This window comes from Dysidea avara, chromosome 3, assembly GCF_963678975.1.
Source record: "Dysidea avara chromosome 3, odDysAvar1.4, whole genome shotgun sequence".
Classification (NCBI taxonomy): domain Eukaryota; kingdom Metazoa; phylum Porifera; class Demospongiae; order Dictyoceratida; family Dysideidae; genus Dysidea; species Dysidea avara.
Window position 1 is genome coordinate 38,249,046 of NC_089274.1, and position 16,914 is coordinate 38,265,959.

The following is a 16,914-nucleotide window of genomic DNA, read 5'->3' on the forward strand; positions in this document are numbered from 1 at the left end:
TCATTTCTTTGGTTGCATCATAAGGGGGACAAGGTAGTGCTTTACAATCTAATTCCACAGGGTAAAACCCAAGAGTAACAATATTACTTGTTGAGTTAGAAACCGTTGTTAGAGATACATACACATGTATATTGTGATCGATAGTGACCTTCTACCTCAGCCATGAGGTACCCACAGTATTCAGTGGTCCATCCACTAGGACATGTGTGTTTTCCTGGTACCATATGAGAGGTATGTCTAGTGGGTACATAGCATACAGCATAAGGAATATCATCATTTTCACTGTTTGACACAAGCAAGTTTGTACTTTCATATTCTGCTCCATGAAGTGAAGAATGTCTAACTTTCACTGATGTCAGACACATGGGATCTACGTATTGGTAAACGCTGTGGATTGCTACCACCTCCTGTATGGGTAGATAGTGGTCCTGCAGTTCTGTATTAAAGCATGCATCATGTCCCCATCAAGTGGATACCACTCCAGCTCCTGTTGATTCCCCTTTTAGTCCAGATATGCCTGCATCCCCTCGATATCCTTTATCCCCTCTGTTTCCTTGATTGCCTTTATATCCACGAGGACCACTTCTTCATGTGAATCAATATCTCCTTTGGGTCTTCGTATTCCATCACGTCCATCTCAACCATCCTTGCACTGTATTATATTCACCCAATTTGTGAAGATTCTTTTTGTCTCTTTATCACATTGTGTCTGCTAATATTATTGAGTGTTTCTGCATCTTTCTGTTAGCAGAAAACAACCACATGTGTAATTACCAAATATGAAGTATACAGTATTTAGTATTAGTACTAATTTTCACTTTAATAGTTTCATTATTTTGCTCCTTTAGTTTTGTCGATAGTCAACTGATACTCAATTGTAGTGATCTATAAGTTATTCTTTTAATGGTTGACAGTGTTGCTGCTAATGCATACTACAAGTTTAAGGTACAAGCTAATAAGGATCATTACAATAAAAGTATTTAATCTAAGGGATTGTCATCTCAAAGTACACTCCCATATATTGCATTTCAGGTAGTGATAACGACGATCCCTACTAGCCTGTGAATTCCTAATCTTATTTTTGCTATGTAATTCACCATTAGTGGATTTCTATGTAACCGCATCAAAGGTATAAGAATGGTGCCAGTTGGATGACACTATAATTTTATTACTCAACATACCCCTACACTAGTTAATAATAGCTGTTTCACATAGTTTTCAATTATGTTCTGCCTGTTACACAGCTCTACACACAGAGAATGATGTGTGAAACTAGCCTACAACCAATCTACTTACTTCAACTGGTGGAAGAAAATTACAAATGTTTCTTTGTTTCATTCTTATGTGATAGGCAACACAAAGCTACAGCAAATAAACATCTTGCACTGTCAGCAAAAAGAATTGGAGACAACAAAGTTAAGTCCATGATACATACATTACACATTCTTCAGTATGCCAAAAAGCATTTGTCGAGCTGAAGCAACGTCTAACATCAAACCCATCCATTATTGAGTTACGTTTGTTTGAAGGTCAGTCAGTCAGTCAGTCAGGACTATTTATCTGGTTTTGACAGGAATTTAGCCCAAGTTTTTCTGCCTCTACACCAGCACCTTCAATGTGCTATAGAGAACACAATGTGTATACAGTAGTACATGCTAGTATAGCTACATATATTGGTCAGTGGAAGAGGACTCTATGGATACATGTTCATGCAGGAAGTTTCTACAGTAAACTTCCCAGAGGTACATAGATGTTACAGTTAGCTAGTTTCATGTTTCTTATATATGTGTCATAAACCTGCACTATCTTTCAACAAAACATTGGGGGAAGAACTTCAGCTTTATTATTTGTTGTCGACATTCTATATCAGATGTAGAGTTTAAACTGATTATCTCAAGCAAAAGCTGTTTTCACATACCATAGTTCAGCTACCCTATAGTCAGTCAGTCAGTAGAAAATGCCACTAATTAATTAATGTTTTTAAAATTTTGTAGCAAGCCTTTTAGGTTGCACTACAGAGCCATAGCCAGGGTGGTTCGACCCCTCTGAATTGCCATTTTTTGCTAGGCTGGCATATGAGAGCACACACGATATGCTAAGAAAGAGAGGGGCTATTATTGTACGTTCTACCGCATGAGATATTATTAGACGTACTGTAGTACAATGAATACAACACATTATAATGTCTAGCATTGGTGTTAATTCATGCAAGGTTCAATTCCTGCTCATGACATTTTTTCTTTCCATTGAATTACATTTACAACCTTGAAATCTTTGATTCTACAACCTCAATGTTTTGGAATAGATGACCCCTCGATTGTATATGTGGTCTCACTTATGCCGTGGAGAGCCCAACATGGTTTACATGTCAGAGTAAATTCACTGTTACCACCTAGCTGGTCCAATGTACAGCAGCGTAATGGACACTTTCATCATGATAACTTACATATCGGGCACATGGCACTGAGAATTGCTCTGCCGTGCAATACGTCAGAAGAGCTTGGTCATCACAGGTAGGTAAGGCAATTGCATTAAGCAACACTCCTGTCAGTGAAACCAGAAGCTGAGATCTCTGTTTAAATTTAGCTATTAGGTTCTGTTTTTGAGTGAGCTGCTATTAAAGTATTTTAAGTTTGTTGCAAAAAAGACAAAAATCATTGTGGCCATTTTTTTGATGCAACGTGTTGACAAGGGGTATTAGTATCATCTAATAGAGACTAAAAACTACTAATTGTCAGAGCATTAACAACAGAGTAGAGTAAGCTATTCCAGCCATTTATGACATGATCACTAAAAAAAATTTATGTGATCTTGAACAACAGCCAGGCCGGTATAAGACTTGAAAATTGTGTAATTATGACCATGGGTAATGTCATATCAGTAGATGCAAATGTCGAAGGGTTTATATCAATTAAACTATGATAAACTAAAAATATTCATGTCTCCTCTCCTATGATGATAGTAAAGAGATGGCAAAGTAAGGGCCTTTACTCATATCCCAAGTTCCTTATACATACTTGAAACCATGCAAGTGACACGTCTTTGAATTTTTTTTCTAATATGCCTGGTCAGTTGGGAAAAAGGGACCCCAAACTGCATTGGCATACTTAAGTACTGGTTGAACTAAAGACTTGGGAAGCATGACAATATCTAGCTTGACAAAGGACTTGTTAATAATGGCTAGTAGACAATTTGCCTTTGCTACAATAAATGTAGTGTGTTGATGGAACTGTAACTCACCATCCACTAGATCCTCCTGACAAGCAGTGGGTAATGGACTAATAGTTGCTTATTACTATTCATCAAAATGACACCTGCCAGCATGTACTGCTTTACAGAATACAGAGAAGTAACCGGTAGTAGACCATTGGTACCATTTTGAAGTTGGATGTCAGAGATAATTTGATCATCAGCAAATTAAAAGAGACAACTACATAGTAACAAAGGAGGAAATATCATTAACATAGATGACAAAGAGCAAGGGTCCCAGGATGGGCTCTTGAGATATATACTCCACTAGTAACTGGTTTCCAATTGCAGCCCTATAATGTCAATGAGGCTGAGGTGTGGTCATTTACATTCTTAAGTCCCCGGCTTAAATTCTGTGTAGACACATGGCTATAGTCTATGTCCATCTTTTTGGGTTTTGCTGATTAACTTACCATAGTGACACTTATTACGTTTTGGTGATGTTGATTGTAACTTGGTAGCTAGTATATAGAGTAATGTGATACCAGTATAGAGCTTAATGTGGTTTGTGGGTGGCATAGTTAGGGCATGTCATGTTGTGATGTGTTAGTTCTGTAGCATGTTATGCTTGTAAACAGAACAAGTATTATCATATTAATATAAAATGTTTGGTTCTATATAGGTCCTATGTATCCTGCAAACATTGACTGTCACCTTATATTAAAATGACTAAGTCTCTTCCAGTACCAGGTTAAAATATATCAAAACTGCTTTCCAGCATTACACTGTTAGGAATCATCCGCAAATGAAATTTCTCAATGAAATTTAAAGTGACACCGTGGTGACACTCACAACTAGCTACTACCATTTAATGTGTTTACAACAACTGCCACCACTGAATACTTGTCAAGGAACATATAAACTAGGTAAAGCTCTATTACTGGACTTGTCTACAGAGCTGCGTTCTTTGGTGTAGCGGCTCTAGAAAAGAACACCACCATCATCACTGGTAGTGCATGTCAGTTTAATAATAGGATTGTATGAAGTGATTAAACCATTTAAGAACAACATAAACAATTATTGTAAAATTCTATTCATTATCAATTATAAATCTTCAAGTATTGTATATCTTCTACTTCCATTGTCACAATTAACATCATGTGTGATGGAGTGGTCAGGAACAGACTTCACTACTTTAGCTAATACACTGAGCACTAAAACATTATTGAGTTATAGTAGCTACAGTATTTTAAACATGCCATGTATATTTCAGGAGTGTATCCAAATACAAAACACAACAACTCAAACACAAACATGACACAGTACAAAACAAACAGCATTAACAATCAATCACTTATTATTACAACAAAACTGTTTATAAGCAGTATGATGAAATGCAGAAAAGCGGTCAATTCCCAGTATGCTGACTGAGGGGAACTTGGTTCCAAATATAACAAACACACAGAAAGAAAGAATAACATCTTGCATTAATTGTAGATGGTGGAGGAGTAAGAGTAAGCTGATGGCTACACGTAGGCATATTGTTGTATGTACTGTTCAGAATCAGAATGGAACCAGTACGGCAAATGTCCTTAAGGACACAAACTGACAAATAGTCATGCCTGGCACACAAGGTAGGTAACTGTAACTTCTGGTAGCACACATCATGAGAAACAGACCAAGAATATGTGGTTGGGTCCCAGCAAGCACCACAAGTCCATCATGCAACATGTCTCTGAACAGCTTTCAGTAAGTTCACATCCCTCACAGTATGTGGAGACCAAACCACACAAGCATACTCCAGCAATAGCCTAACAATAGCTTTGTATGTTCTACATCTGGCCTCTGTATCATACCCAAACATGGTACATTGTAAAACATTGAAACCCTGCATGATGGCCTTGGATGCAGCAATCTGACACTGTGTAGACCACTGTAATTTTCCATTTATATGGATCCCCAGATATTTCACTAGGTTGGTCCATTGAACTGGTTGGTTGTTTATAACATAAGTAAAGGTAATTGGCTTCCTCTTGTTGGCAATGGATAATTATTAGTGCCTCATACTTCTTAATTGGGGCTCAAATTAAGCTGCCACCATTTAGACCATGATACTACAGCAGAAAGATAATTCTGTAGTAACTGGCAATCCTTCACTGATGTCACTTTAAAATAAAGTAATACATCATCAGCAAACAACTTCTACTTACACACTTTAGGTATTCATGAAGTAGAAACAACAGTGGGCCCAAGACAGGCCCTTGTGGCACTCCAGAAGTGACTGGCACCTTGGAGCCTTTAACAACTACCCTCTGAAATCTCTTGGTAAGGAAGGACCTACACATAAATACAACAAAAGTATAATAGTATACTTAATATACATGATGGACAGACACGTGCATGGGCATACTGACACACTGGGAGACACTCATCTTGGATTAGTTTTAATGTAACTGCCATATTCAGTTGTATTAGATGCTCATATATAACTGAGTCATGAACAATATAGCATTTGTTATGACACATGCATTTACAAAGATAATGTCAACGAATGAAATACATGCAATGTATATACTTTCAAATTGAACATGATGAATGTAACTAGGTGTATGTGTCTCTCTGCTAGTAATAGCACGCATATACAGTCAATAATGGTACTATTGTACCAGTGGACTGGACAACTTGATTTCTGCTTAAATATCTGGGAAATATGGTTGTAGCTATTTCCTATAAAAAGACCTCAGACGGCTGTAGATTTTCCCAGCTGCACATGTATATAGCTAGCACTACAGTGTAATAGCTAACAATCTAATACTGTCGTTCCGCTCATCAGATAGCTCAGTTTCAGTACTGGTTGAATGTAGAGAAAATCCTGAGAATGTTCCCAGGATGTGCATGTGCATGCATGGCTTGCATGCAGGCTTGTACCCTTGACTACTATATTATAGATTGCAAGCAGTATGAAGTCACCACAGTTTCTGGTTGCTTTCTACACTTTTGATCAGCTGAGCAGGCTGCCTAGCAATTTATAACAAAGGAAGTATCAATGCGGACAAGAATCAACCCGGACTGTTTTTAATCTGTATATAATTTAAGCTGTAACTTTAGTTTTTGTACCTAAATTTATAATTTTTTTTCCTTGCCATGCCCACTGCTGTCCACTGTTGGTCAGACATGTGGTTGCATGTTGTCCGAGGACACATAATAATATAATCTAATCCAAAACAGCCAAGCTGTAAAAAAAGAGTGCGGCCCTGAGAAAGGCTATGGTGCAAAAAGATGTGAAATCCAAGGTGGCGGCCAATAAATGGCTGTGATGGTGGGTTAATGGTAAAAATTTTAATAACGACAATTCAAGTGAATTTTGTGCCAAGACCAAGCGGCACCAAATTCACTGAATTGTTGTTATTAAAATTTTTACCATTAACCTACCATCACAGCCATTTCTTGGCCGCCACCTTGGATTTCACATCTTTTTGCACCATAGCCTTTCTCAGGGCCGCACTCTTATTTTACAGCTTGGCTGTTTTGGATTAGATTTCACTTCTTTTTGCATTTGTATACCCCAAAGCCGGCCTATGGCCGGCTTTAGGGCTTTTTAACCTGTCATTTTTTTCTTTACTACAGGAAGAAGAAAACATGAAGCAGGGTGATTTCTTTGTAGCTGACCTCTCTGCAAGGTGATCCTTCTAGCTGATCCCTCTACCGGATAACTTGTTTGTAGCTGAACTCTCTACAGGGTGATTTGTTTGTAGCTGAACTCTCTACAAGGTAACTTCTTCTAGCTGATCTTTCTACAGGGTGATTTGTTTGTAGCTGAATTCTCTACAGGGCGATTTGTTTGCAGCTAAACTGCTGAACTCTCTACAATGTAACTTCTTCTAGCTAAACTCTCTACGGGTGGCTTGTTTCTAGCTGATCTCTCTACAGGGTGACTTGTTTGTAGCTGAACTCTCTACAAGGTGATTTGTTTGTAGCTGAACTCTCTACAAGGTAACTTCTTCTAGCTGATCTTTCTACAGGGTGATTTGTTTGTAGCTGAATTCTCTACAGGGCGATTTGTTTGCAGCTAAACTGCTGAACTCTCTACAATGTAACTTCTTCTAGCTAAACTCTCTACGGGTGGCTTGTTTCTAGCTGATCTCTCTACAGGGTGACTTGTTTGTAGCTGAACTCTCTACAAGGTGATTTGTTTGTAGCTGAACTCTCTACAAGGTAACTTCTTCTAGCTTATCTTTCTACAGGGTGATTTGTTTGTAGCTGAATTCTCTACAGGGCGATTTGTTTGCAGCTAAACTCTCTACATGGTAGTTTCTTTGTAGCTGAACTCTCTACAATGTAACTTCTTCTAGCTGAACTCTCTACAAGATGACTTGTTTCTAGCTGATCTCTCTACAGGGTGACTTGTTTGTAGCTGAACTCTCTACAGGGTGATTTGTTCGTAGCTGAACTCTCTACAAGGTAACTTCTTCTAGCTGATCTTTCTACAGGGTGATTTGTTTGTAGCTGAATTCTCTACAGGGCGATTTGTTTGCAGCTGAACTCTCTACATGGTAGTTTCTTTGTAGCTGAACTCTCTACAATGTAACTTCTTCTAGCTAAACTCTCTACAGGATGACTTGTTTCTAGCTGATCTCTCTACAGGGTGACTTGTTTGTAGCTGAACTGTCTACAGGGTGATTTGTTTGTAGCTGAACTCTCTACAAGGTAACTTCTTCTAGCTGAACTCTCTACTTGTTTCTAGCTGATCTCTCTACAGGATGACTTGTTTGTAGCTGAACTCTCTACAGGGTGATTTGTTTGTAGCTGAACTCTCTACAAGGTAACATCTTCTAGCTGAACTCTCTACATGGTGACTTGTTTGTAGCTGAACTCTCTACAATGTAACTTCTTCTAGCTGAACTATCTACGGGTGGCTTGTTTCTAGCTGATCTCTCTACAGGGTGACTTGTTTCTAGCTGAACTCTCTACAGGGTGATTTGTTTGCAGCTGAACTCTCTACAAGGTAACTTCTTCTAGCTGACCTTTCTACAGGGTGATTTGTTTGTAGCTGAACTCTCTACAAGGTAACTTCTTCTAGCTGATCTTTCTACAGGGTGATTTGTTAGTAGCTGAACTCTCTACAGGGCGATTTATTTGCAGCTGAACTCTCTACATGGTAGTTTCTTTGTAGCTGAACTCTGTACAACGTAACTTCTTCTAGCTGATCTATCTACAGGATGACTTGTTTCTAACTGAACTCTCTACAGTGTCAGTGGCGGATCCAGGATGAGGCATTTGGGGCAAATGCCCCCCCCCCCTTCAAGAAATTGCATACAAGATCGATATACTCTAATAGAGCAGTCAATTACTCTAATAAAGCAGTCACAATGTTCATGAGGCAGTGTAGCTTACCTATGAAGCTACAAATAGGATTTTATTTTACATAACAGACGTGATATAGTAGGTAAGGATAACTAGCTATTATTGTTGTGACCCTTTTTTTTTTTTTTTTTTTTTTTTTTGGTCTTCAACTGGTTTTCAGTAAGTTTTTTTGGTCTTCAACTGTTTTTCAGAAAGGTGCCCCCCCTCTTTCGAAACTCTGGATCCGCCCCTGAGTGTGATCTGTTAATAGCGGAACTTTCTACTGGGTGATTTGTTTGCAGCTAAACTCTTTGCATCATTGTTTCTTTGTAACTGAACTCTCTACAAGGTAACTTCTTCTAGCTGATCTCTCTACAGGGCAATTTGTTTGTAGCTGAATTCTCTACAGGGTGATTTATTTGAGCTGAACTCTCTACATGATGGCTTATTTGTAGCTGAAGTCTCTACAAGGTAACTTCTTCTAGCTGATCTGACTACAGGGTGACTTGTTTGTAGCTGAATTCCCTACAGAATAACTTACAATGTAATATAACTGAGTAAATTATAAATGCAGCTGAATGCTTTATTAGGGTGACTGTTCTATTAGAGTATCTCGATCTCGCATTTGCTGCACATAGTTGCCTTTCGAATCATAACTCAGTGATTTGTAATCCGATTCTTCTGTACTACTGCAAGGACTTTCTATGATGATTATTCCAGCTACATACTGATTTTCAGCTCGTTGCTCTAAGCGGTTTTCCTGGTAGATACGAAAACTAATAGTTTTTTATTCATAAAAATCGATCGCGTAATTTTGACACAGGTTGGGTTTCGTGTCATATCTCCATGGTCTTTATCCCGATTCCTTTCAAACTACAAAAAGGCACTCCTAAGATGGTTGCTCCATCTACATATCAATTTTCAACTGATTCCTCCAAGGCGTTTACCCTGTAGGCGTGACAGACCTTCGACCTTATTTTACGCAAATAATCGGTCATAACTCCGTGAATGTTCATCGGATTCCTACCAAAGTTGGTACGAAGATCCGCCTTAATGAGCCTTTTAAGTGTGCCAAATTTCAGCCAAATCCGAGCACGTATTCGTGTTTTATGGCGAATTTTGCGAAGTGTGCGAAATGAAGAAGAAAAAAACGAAGAAATTAAAACGAAATTTTGTTCGCTCGTATCTCGGAAATGGCTGGAGCGATTTTCTTCAAATTTGGTATGTAGACTACCCTAACTGGGCGGCACGTCTCCAGCAAATTTGGTTCCAATCGGATAAGGGATCACAGAGCTACATAGGTGTGAAAATTGCGTTTTCTTTCTTCCTGTTAATATACTCACGGTGTGGCGCGCCGGCTTCTTGGGCCGCACGACACACTATCGTGTGTGTTGATTTGTTTGTAATCATGCATGTTTTCTCATCAATTATTAATGATGGTTCTCTCTAAACGGGCGCCGCCAAAATAATATTCTGTGTTTGAAAAGCGGTACGTAAGAGCATAGATAATATAGTCCTTACCCTATATTATCTATGGTAAGAGCGGGGGCGGGTAAGAGGTGAGAGACAGATAAAAGTTTTTGATCAACTAGTTGAGGGATCACAGGTATATGGTACGTTAATTCGTGTATTTGATTCATGTAATATAGTGCGTAGCTATATGTCTGAACAGACTATTACTGAACTGATTTTTTTTTTCAAAAACACAAACTATTCTAGTGTCAAACCCAAGGTCAAGCCACACTGGTTGTATGAAGATAAGTTTTGGGTAAGTTAGGGTTAGAGCGAGCGAAGCGAGCGTCTACTGGCCAGTAAACACTGCTGGACAGACACTATAGTAATTGCTTATTTGATTTTGTGTAGTAATTAGAATAGCTAAGTACATAATAATTATTAATTTTGTTTATGGATGTACAGGCATAAGCCTTTATCCTTAAAATACAAATACAAATACAAATACTTTATTGGATTCAGTATCCACTGCCCAGATCAATGGTCTCGACTGAATCAGCGTATAGTAAACATTTGATGCGCCGAAATGTAACTAGCCGTTCATGAATACACCTTTTCCGGACAGTAAACTGTCAGATCTGCCTGGCAGGCCCGTGACCTGTGTACAGTTACTGTGCCTCATCACACAGGTGACAGCGTATAATAGGATTGTTGATACGCAACCATAGCAACTAGACATCCGTACTAAATACTACATGACACCCAAGTGTTGTATAAGCATAGCAAATATTTTCATCATGTGATTTATGTGACATCATACACACATGTGCAGCTCATGAGCTGTCAATCATTAAGTACACAGGTTCTAATAGTTCTTGCGTGTCGACAAATTTAAAGCGGAAGTCACATGTGGTAATTATAGTTTGAAGTTCAAAAATAAATCGATTTGATTGGTCGAAATCCTATGCACGTGATTTCGCTTGTTTTTGTTGTCGTGCAAGAACTATTAGAAGCTGTGTAGCTGGCTTGTTTCCCCATCTCCTTTTTGTTTACTCAGGGGTGGTTATGAATTTTTCCTTAAGTGAAAAATCAAGCTAAAATTGTAGTTATATTCATTCAATGCATGTTATTTATGTGCAAAATCACACAAAATCTCATACCATGGCTGCAAATGAGCTTGAACCCTTATTTGTATTTTTTCTGCCGAACTATACTGACCCTAAATTCTGATATTTTCACCTATGAAACAATTATTCAAGTTGAATTAAGTGTGTCAACATATCAAAACAGTTCAAATGTCAGATATTCCAGATCTCCGCTTAGGATGTTTTGCCGTGTTTTAAGCAAGGCACTATAACTTTTGCATACTTTGGTTTACGAAGAACCTGTTTAATTTTGGGACTCCTTGATGATTGGCGATTCAAGTGATGAACGGAAGGATAGAGTATTACTAAGTTTACATGTTCAGCTGCATAACAAGAACTGTAACTATAGTATTAGCATAATATATGACATAATGTTAAACATTGATTAGAATAAGGACTTTCGAATAATTAGAATACTATATTGTACACGTCGTAATATTCATTATTGCTGCCAGCCGTTCCGCACACTACAGCTGCATAACTACACATTTAAAATCATGTGTTTTGGACATGTTTCATAACATAATTTCTGTAAAATAACCTGTTAATCACTTTGTACCGTTAAATTACGTAATATGCAAGCTTGCATGTAAATGCCAGGCCTCAAATGCAACAAATTTGGTTGAGGGATTTTCCCACCAAGGTAATAGAATTTTCTCTAAGTTTATTGTGTGGCATTATCAGCAGTTTTTAGAGTAACTCTAGGGCATTTTTGATGTACATGTTATGGTGTGCTGTAGAGATACCGGCGCTAATGTTCATATGTGACCCAGTCTGGGAAAACTGGGCTTATCGCCTATGTTAAAGTATCGAGAAATGTGGATGTTGTAGCTCGTCAATGGTTGAAGCTATGTGTACCAAATTTTCACATGTTTTACACCAATTCCTTACCTTCCAAAGCATCCACTGTACAAGTAGCTAGCAGCTAAGTTTCAGATAGTTTTTGAACCAATGTTGGCTGTATTAGGCAAGCTCCAAATGGGTGGGAGGCGTGGGCCCGGAAGGAGGGCCAGAGCCTGTTCAAAAAATTAAAGAGGAATGCATATGGATGAATTAGGCCAAGTTATGGGTCATTCAGGTCAACATTATGGAGCTGTACAGCCACATACAGCCATCCCCAGGCTGACCATAGCTCCATTAAGGCCCCACACCACACGTATGGATCACCACTGGGCTTGGGAAAAGCATCCAGCAAAAGCAGACCACTCAAGTCTAGCTGATAGTGGTGTACGATATATCGAAAAATATCAATATCATGATAATTTTTTGTTATCGTATCGATTTTCGATACTGCTTTAGGTATCAATTTTCGATACTGCTTTAGGTATCAATTTTCGATACTGAAAGGCAATATTTTGCAATAATTATTGAAATATCGAAGAATATTTCGATAAATCTACAATTTGTGTGTTTGCACAATCATGCTAGAAATGAATCTGTTATAAGCTTGTCTACCAGTTTTTTAGGTTTATTATTACTTCTATGCAATAGCTTTAGTGTGTAAATTGTATTTGAAGCATATTTATAAATATCAGCCGCCCACGCAATTACTCCACCCACACAATTAAAAATTATCAAAAATCAAATCAAAATTCGATATTTACCCCAATATCGTATTGATATCATATTGAAATGAAAATCCTGATATCGCATACCACTACTCTGAAATAGCGTGCACCCCTACAATTCGTCTGGATGATAAAAAAATTACAAAGAGCTTTACATACTGTATTGTATTATGGCTTTTTCTATTGGCAAAACTTCATACTTTTACCTTTGAAATCACCTTCACAGCATTCAAAACTACGTGGTGACCTTTTTTTCTTCGAAGTGTACATTTAGCCGGTCACAGTGCAAATATTTATTTAGCTGGTCGTTTGTTGTATAACTCCAGGTATCAAATACACTAGTTGTATGAAGGTAAGTTTTTGGGTGAGTTCAAGGTGAGCTAGGTTAACAGTGGTAGAACGTGGGTACTCCAAACCTGGATGTGTGAGTTTGAGCCTCGGTCGCACTTTTTTCTTCGTTTCTTATACCTTTTTGTGTCACGATTTTTTCAGTTGTTTTAAATAGCAATGACCAGCTAAGTATCAACAGCCTTTTTTTTTTTGGTCTTCAACTTACAGTTGCAATTCCAGAGAACCTGAAACCCTGTCTGAAAATTTCTAGATCATTGTCACTTTTTCCATGAGACATTACCTGTTCTGAACTCTTCACAATGAACCCCGTCTGAAAATTTCTAGATCTGCCCCTTTAAACTATTTTCTATAGCTATAAGAGGGCCCTCATTAGATCCTTTCCTGGGAAACAAATGTAGGTATAGATATAATTTTGTGCTGTTTGTTCTCCCTATGTTAAAGCAAATATGTATGTATCACAAGATTAGAAATGGTTCAATGTACGTAAAGCTGCTCATTTTGTTTCAACACATAATAACCTCTATGTTATCCCAGCTCAACTGAGAAGAAGTGATGAATTTTTCACCAAATTATCAACAATCTGATCTCTTTTGATTGGGGCTGCAACTTGTTACTTAGTACTGCTATTGAAATCCTCTTTTGAGAATCTTGATTATATCCCTGGGTCTTTATGACAGCATGGTCATGGAAACACCAGTGAATTTTACAAACTACTAGGAATCATTAGAATGAATAAATAAAAGTGCTTAATTATCATATGCAACACAAAATTTGATCCATAAGTATTTTAGCCATGCTTGTTTATTGGGGGCATGCCAAAAAAAATCATGTGGCCAAGAAGCCAGTGCACAACACCGTGAGTATATTGACAGGAAGAAAGAAAAGGCAATTTTTGCACCTCCGTTACGGCTCCGTAGCTCTGTGCTGCCTTTACGAAACAAGACAATTTTTGCTGTGGACACGCCCACCAACTTTAGTACTCCACATACCAAATTTGAGTGAAATCGCTTCAAGCGTTCCCAAGATATGCGATTTCAAAAATTGGCTTAATTTCTTCATTTTTTTCTTTTTATTTTTCTTTCTTTTTTTGCACACTTATAAAAACTGCTATAAAACGTGAACGCCATATCCAATTTCCTTGAAATTTGGCATACTGAAGGGGAGTAAAGAGGTGCATCTTGGTACCAAGTTTGGCTGAAATATGATAATCAGTGAAGGAGTTATTGGCGATTATTCACGAGAAATAACATCAATATGTTGTCACGCCTACAGAGTAAACCAATTATGGGAAGAAGCTGAAAATCAGTCAGTGAATAGGTGAACTATTGAACCTCAAACCTTTTGTGGTTTGAAAGAAATCGAGCTAAACACCATGAAGATACAATGAAAAAACCAACAGTGTGTAACAATTTTGCAATCAAGATTAGGCCACTCCAAGAAAATTCCTTGTTTCCCATTTCATTGACCTCAAAAATACATGCGGGCTGGCGGTCCATTATTCATTATAGATATTTCCACTAATTTTTGAAATTCATAACTAATCAAGACACACGGTAGTGTGTCGTGCGGCCCAAGAAGCCGGCGCGCCACACCGTGAGTATATTGACAGGAAGAACGAAAACGTCATTTTCACACATTTGTATCTCGGTGATCACTTATCTGATTGGAACCAAATTTGCTACACAGTTGCCCGCCAGCCAAGGGAGTCTACATTCCAAATTTGAAGGAAATCGCTCCAGCCATTTCCAAGATACGAGCTGCCAAAGTTTCGTTTTTTTCTTCGTTTTTTTTTCTTCTTCGTCTTTTCGCACACTTGCAAAAATTGCTGTAACAAGCAAACGCGTACTCCGATCGCCTTGAAATTTGGCACACAGAAAGGGAGTCCAAAGGCGAATCCTAGCATCAAATTTGGTACAAATCCGATGAATGGTTCAGGAGTTATGACCGATTATTCGCGTAAAACAAGATCGATTTGTTGTCACGCCTACAGGGTAAACCGCTTCATGGAATGAGTTGAAAATTGCTATGTAGATGGAGTAACCATCGTAGGAGTGCCTTTTGGTGGTTTGAAAGGAATCGAGATAAAGACCACGGAGATATGACACAAAACCCAACCTGTGTCACAATTACGCGATCGATTTTTATGAATAAAAAAGTATTAGTTTTCACGCCTACTAGGCAAACCGCTTAGAGCAATGAGCTGAAAATCGGTGCATAGCTGGAATAATCTTCATTGAAAGTCCTTGCAGTAGTACAGAAGAATCGGATTACAAACCACTGAGTTATGATTCGAAAGCCAACTCCGTGTAGCAAATGCGAGATCGAGATACTCTAATAGAACAGTCACCCTAATAGAGCATTCGGATAATTTATTTACTCCATTATAGAATTTTATTACATCACAAGTTATTCTGTAGGGAGTTCAGCTGCAAATAGTTAATCTTATAGACAGTTCAGCAAGAAGACAGTCACCATGAGGAGAGTTAAGCAAATATATCACTATAGAGATTCAGAACATTACAAGTCATACTGAAGAAAGTTCAGCTATAAACAAGTCATTAGGCCTGAGCCTATTATGCTCAAAATTTTACCTATTATTCTTTCCAGAATTTCCCAAAAAATTCTCCTATTATTCCTTTTGTTATTCTTGTATCCAGCCTATTATTCTATAATTATTCTCATTCAGTATATATCTGCAGCCGGCTAGTCGCTTAGTTTTCAAGATGCTGCTATAAGTAGTTTTGTCCGAATTATTAATAGCCATAATATGAAGTATTCCACCTTACACATCATTTTTCTATCCATAGTAGTTACAGCAGACTTAGAATAGCTATCTACAATAATAATTCAAGTGTACTTAATTATTAGTGTATTATAGTAATATGCTGTAACTACTATCTAATCAAAAACAGCCAAGCTGTAAAAAAAGGTGCGGCCCCCATAAAGGCCATGGTGAAAAAAGATGTGAAATCCAAGGTGGCGGCCAAGAAATGGCTGTGATGGTAGGTTAATGGTTACATTTTAATAACAACAATTCAGGTGAATTTGGTGCCAAGACCAAGCGGCACAAAATTCACCTGAATTGCCGTTATTAAAATGTAATCATTAACCTACCATCACAGCCATTTCTTGGCCGCCACCTTGGATTTCACATCTTTTTTCACCATGGCCTTTATGGGGGCCGCACCTTTTTTTACAGCTTGGCTGTTTTTTGATTAGATATCACTTCTTTTTGTATTTGTATACTGCAAAGCCGGCCTATGGCTGGCTTTGGGGCTTTTTTAACCCATGTGTTTTTTTCTTTACCACAGGAAGAAGAAAAGAACTTAAAGAAGAATTTTAGTACTTCAATTATTTTTGATTTTATTAGTAATTATACAAATTATATACATATATTTATTACATGCTCATTATTCCCCACAGGATTTTTTTTGCAGCTGATCTCTCTACTGGGTGACTTGAAATGTAGCTGAACTATATACAGGATGGTTTCTTTGTAGCTGAACTCTCTGTAACAGGTGATTTGTTTGCAGCTAAACTCTCTACATGGTGGTGTCTTTATAGCCGAACTCTCTACATGATGGTTTCTTTGTAGCTGAACTCTCTATAAGGTGACTTTGTCTAGCTGAACTCTCTACAGGGTGATTTTTTGTAGCTAAACTCTCTGCAGGGTGATTTGTTTGCAGCTGAACTCTCTACATGATGGTTTCTTTGTAGCTGAACTCTCTACAAGGTGACTTCGTCCAGTTGATCTCTCTACGGGGTGATTTGTTTCTAGCTGAACTCTCTACAGGTGAATTGTTTGCAGCTAAACTCTCTACATGGTGGTTTCTTTGTAGCTGAACTCTCTACAAGGTAACTTCTTC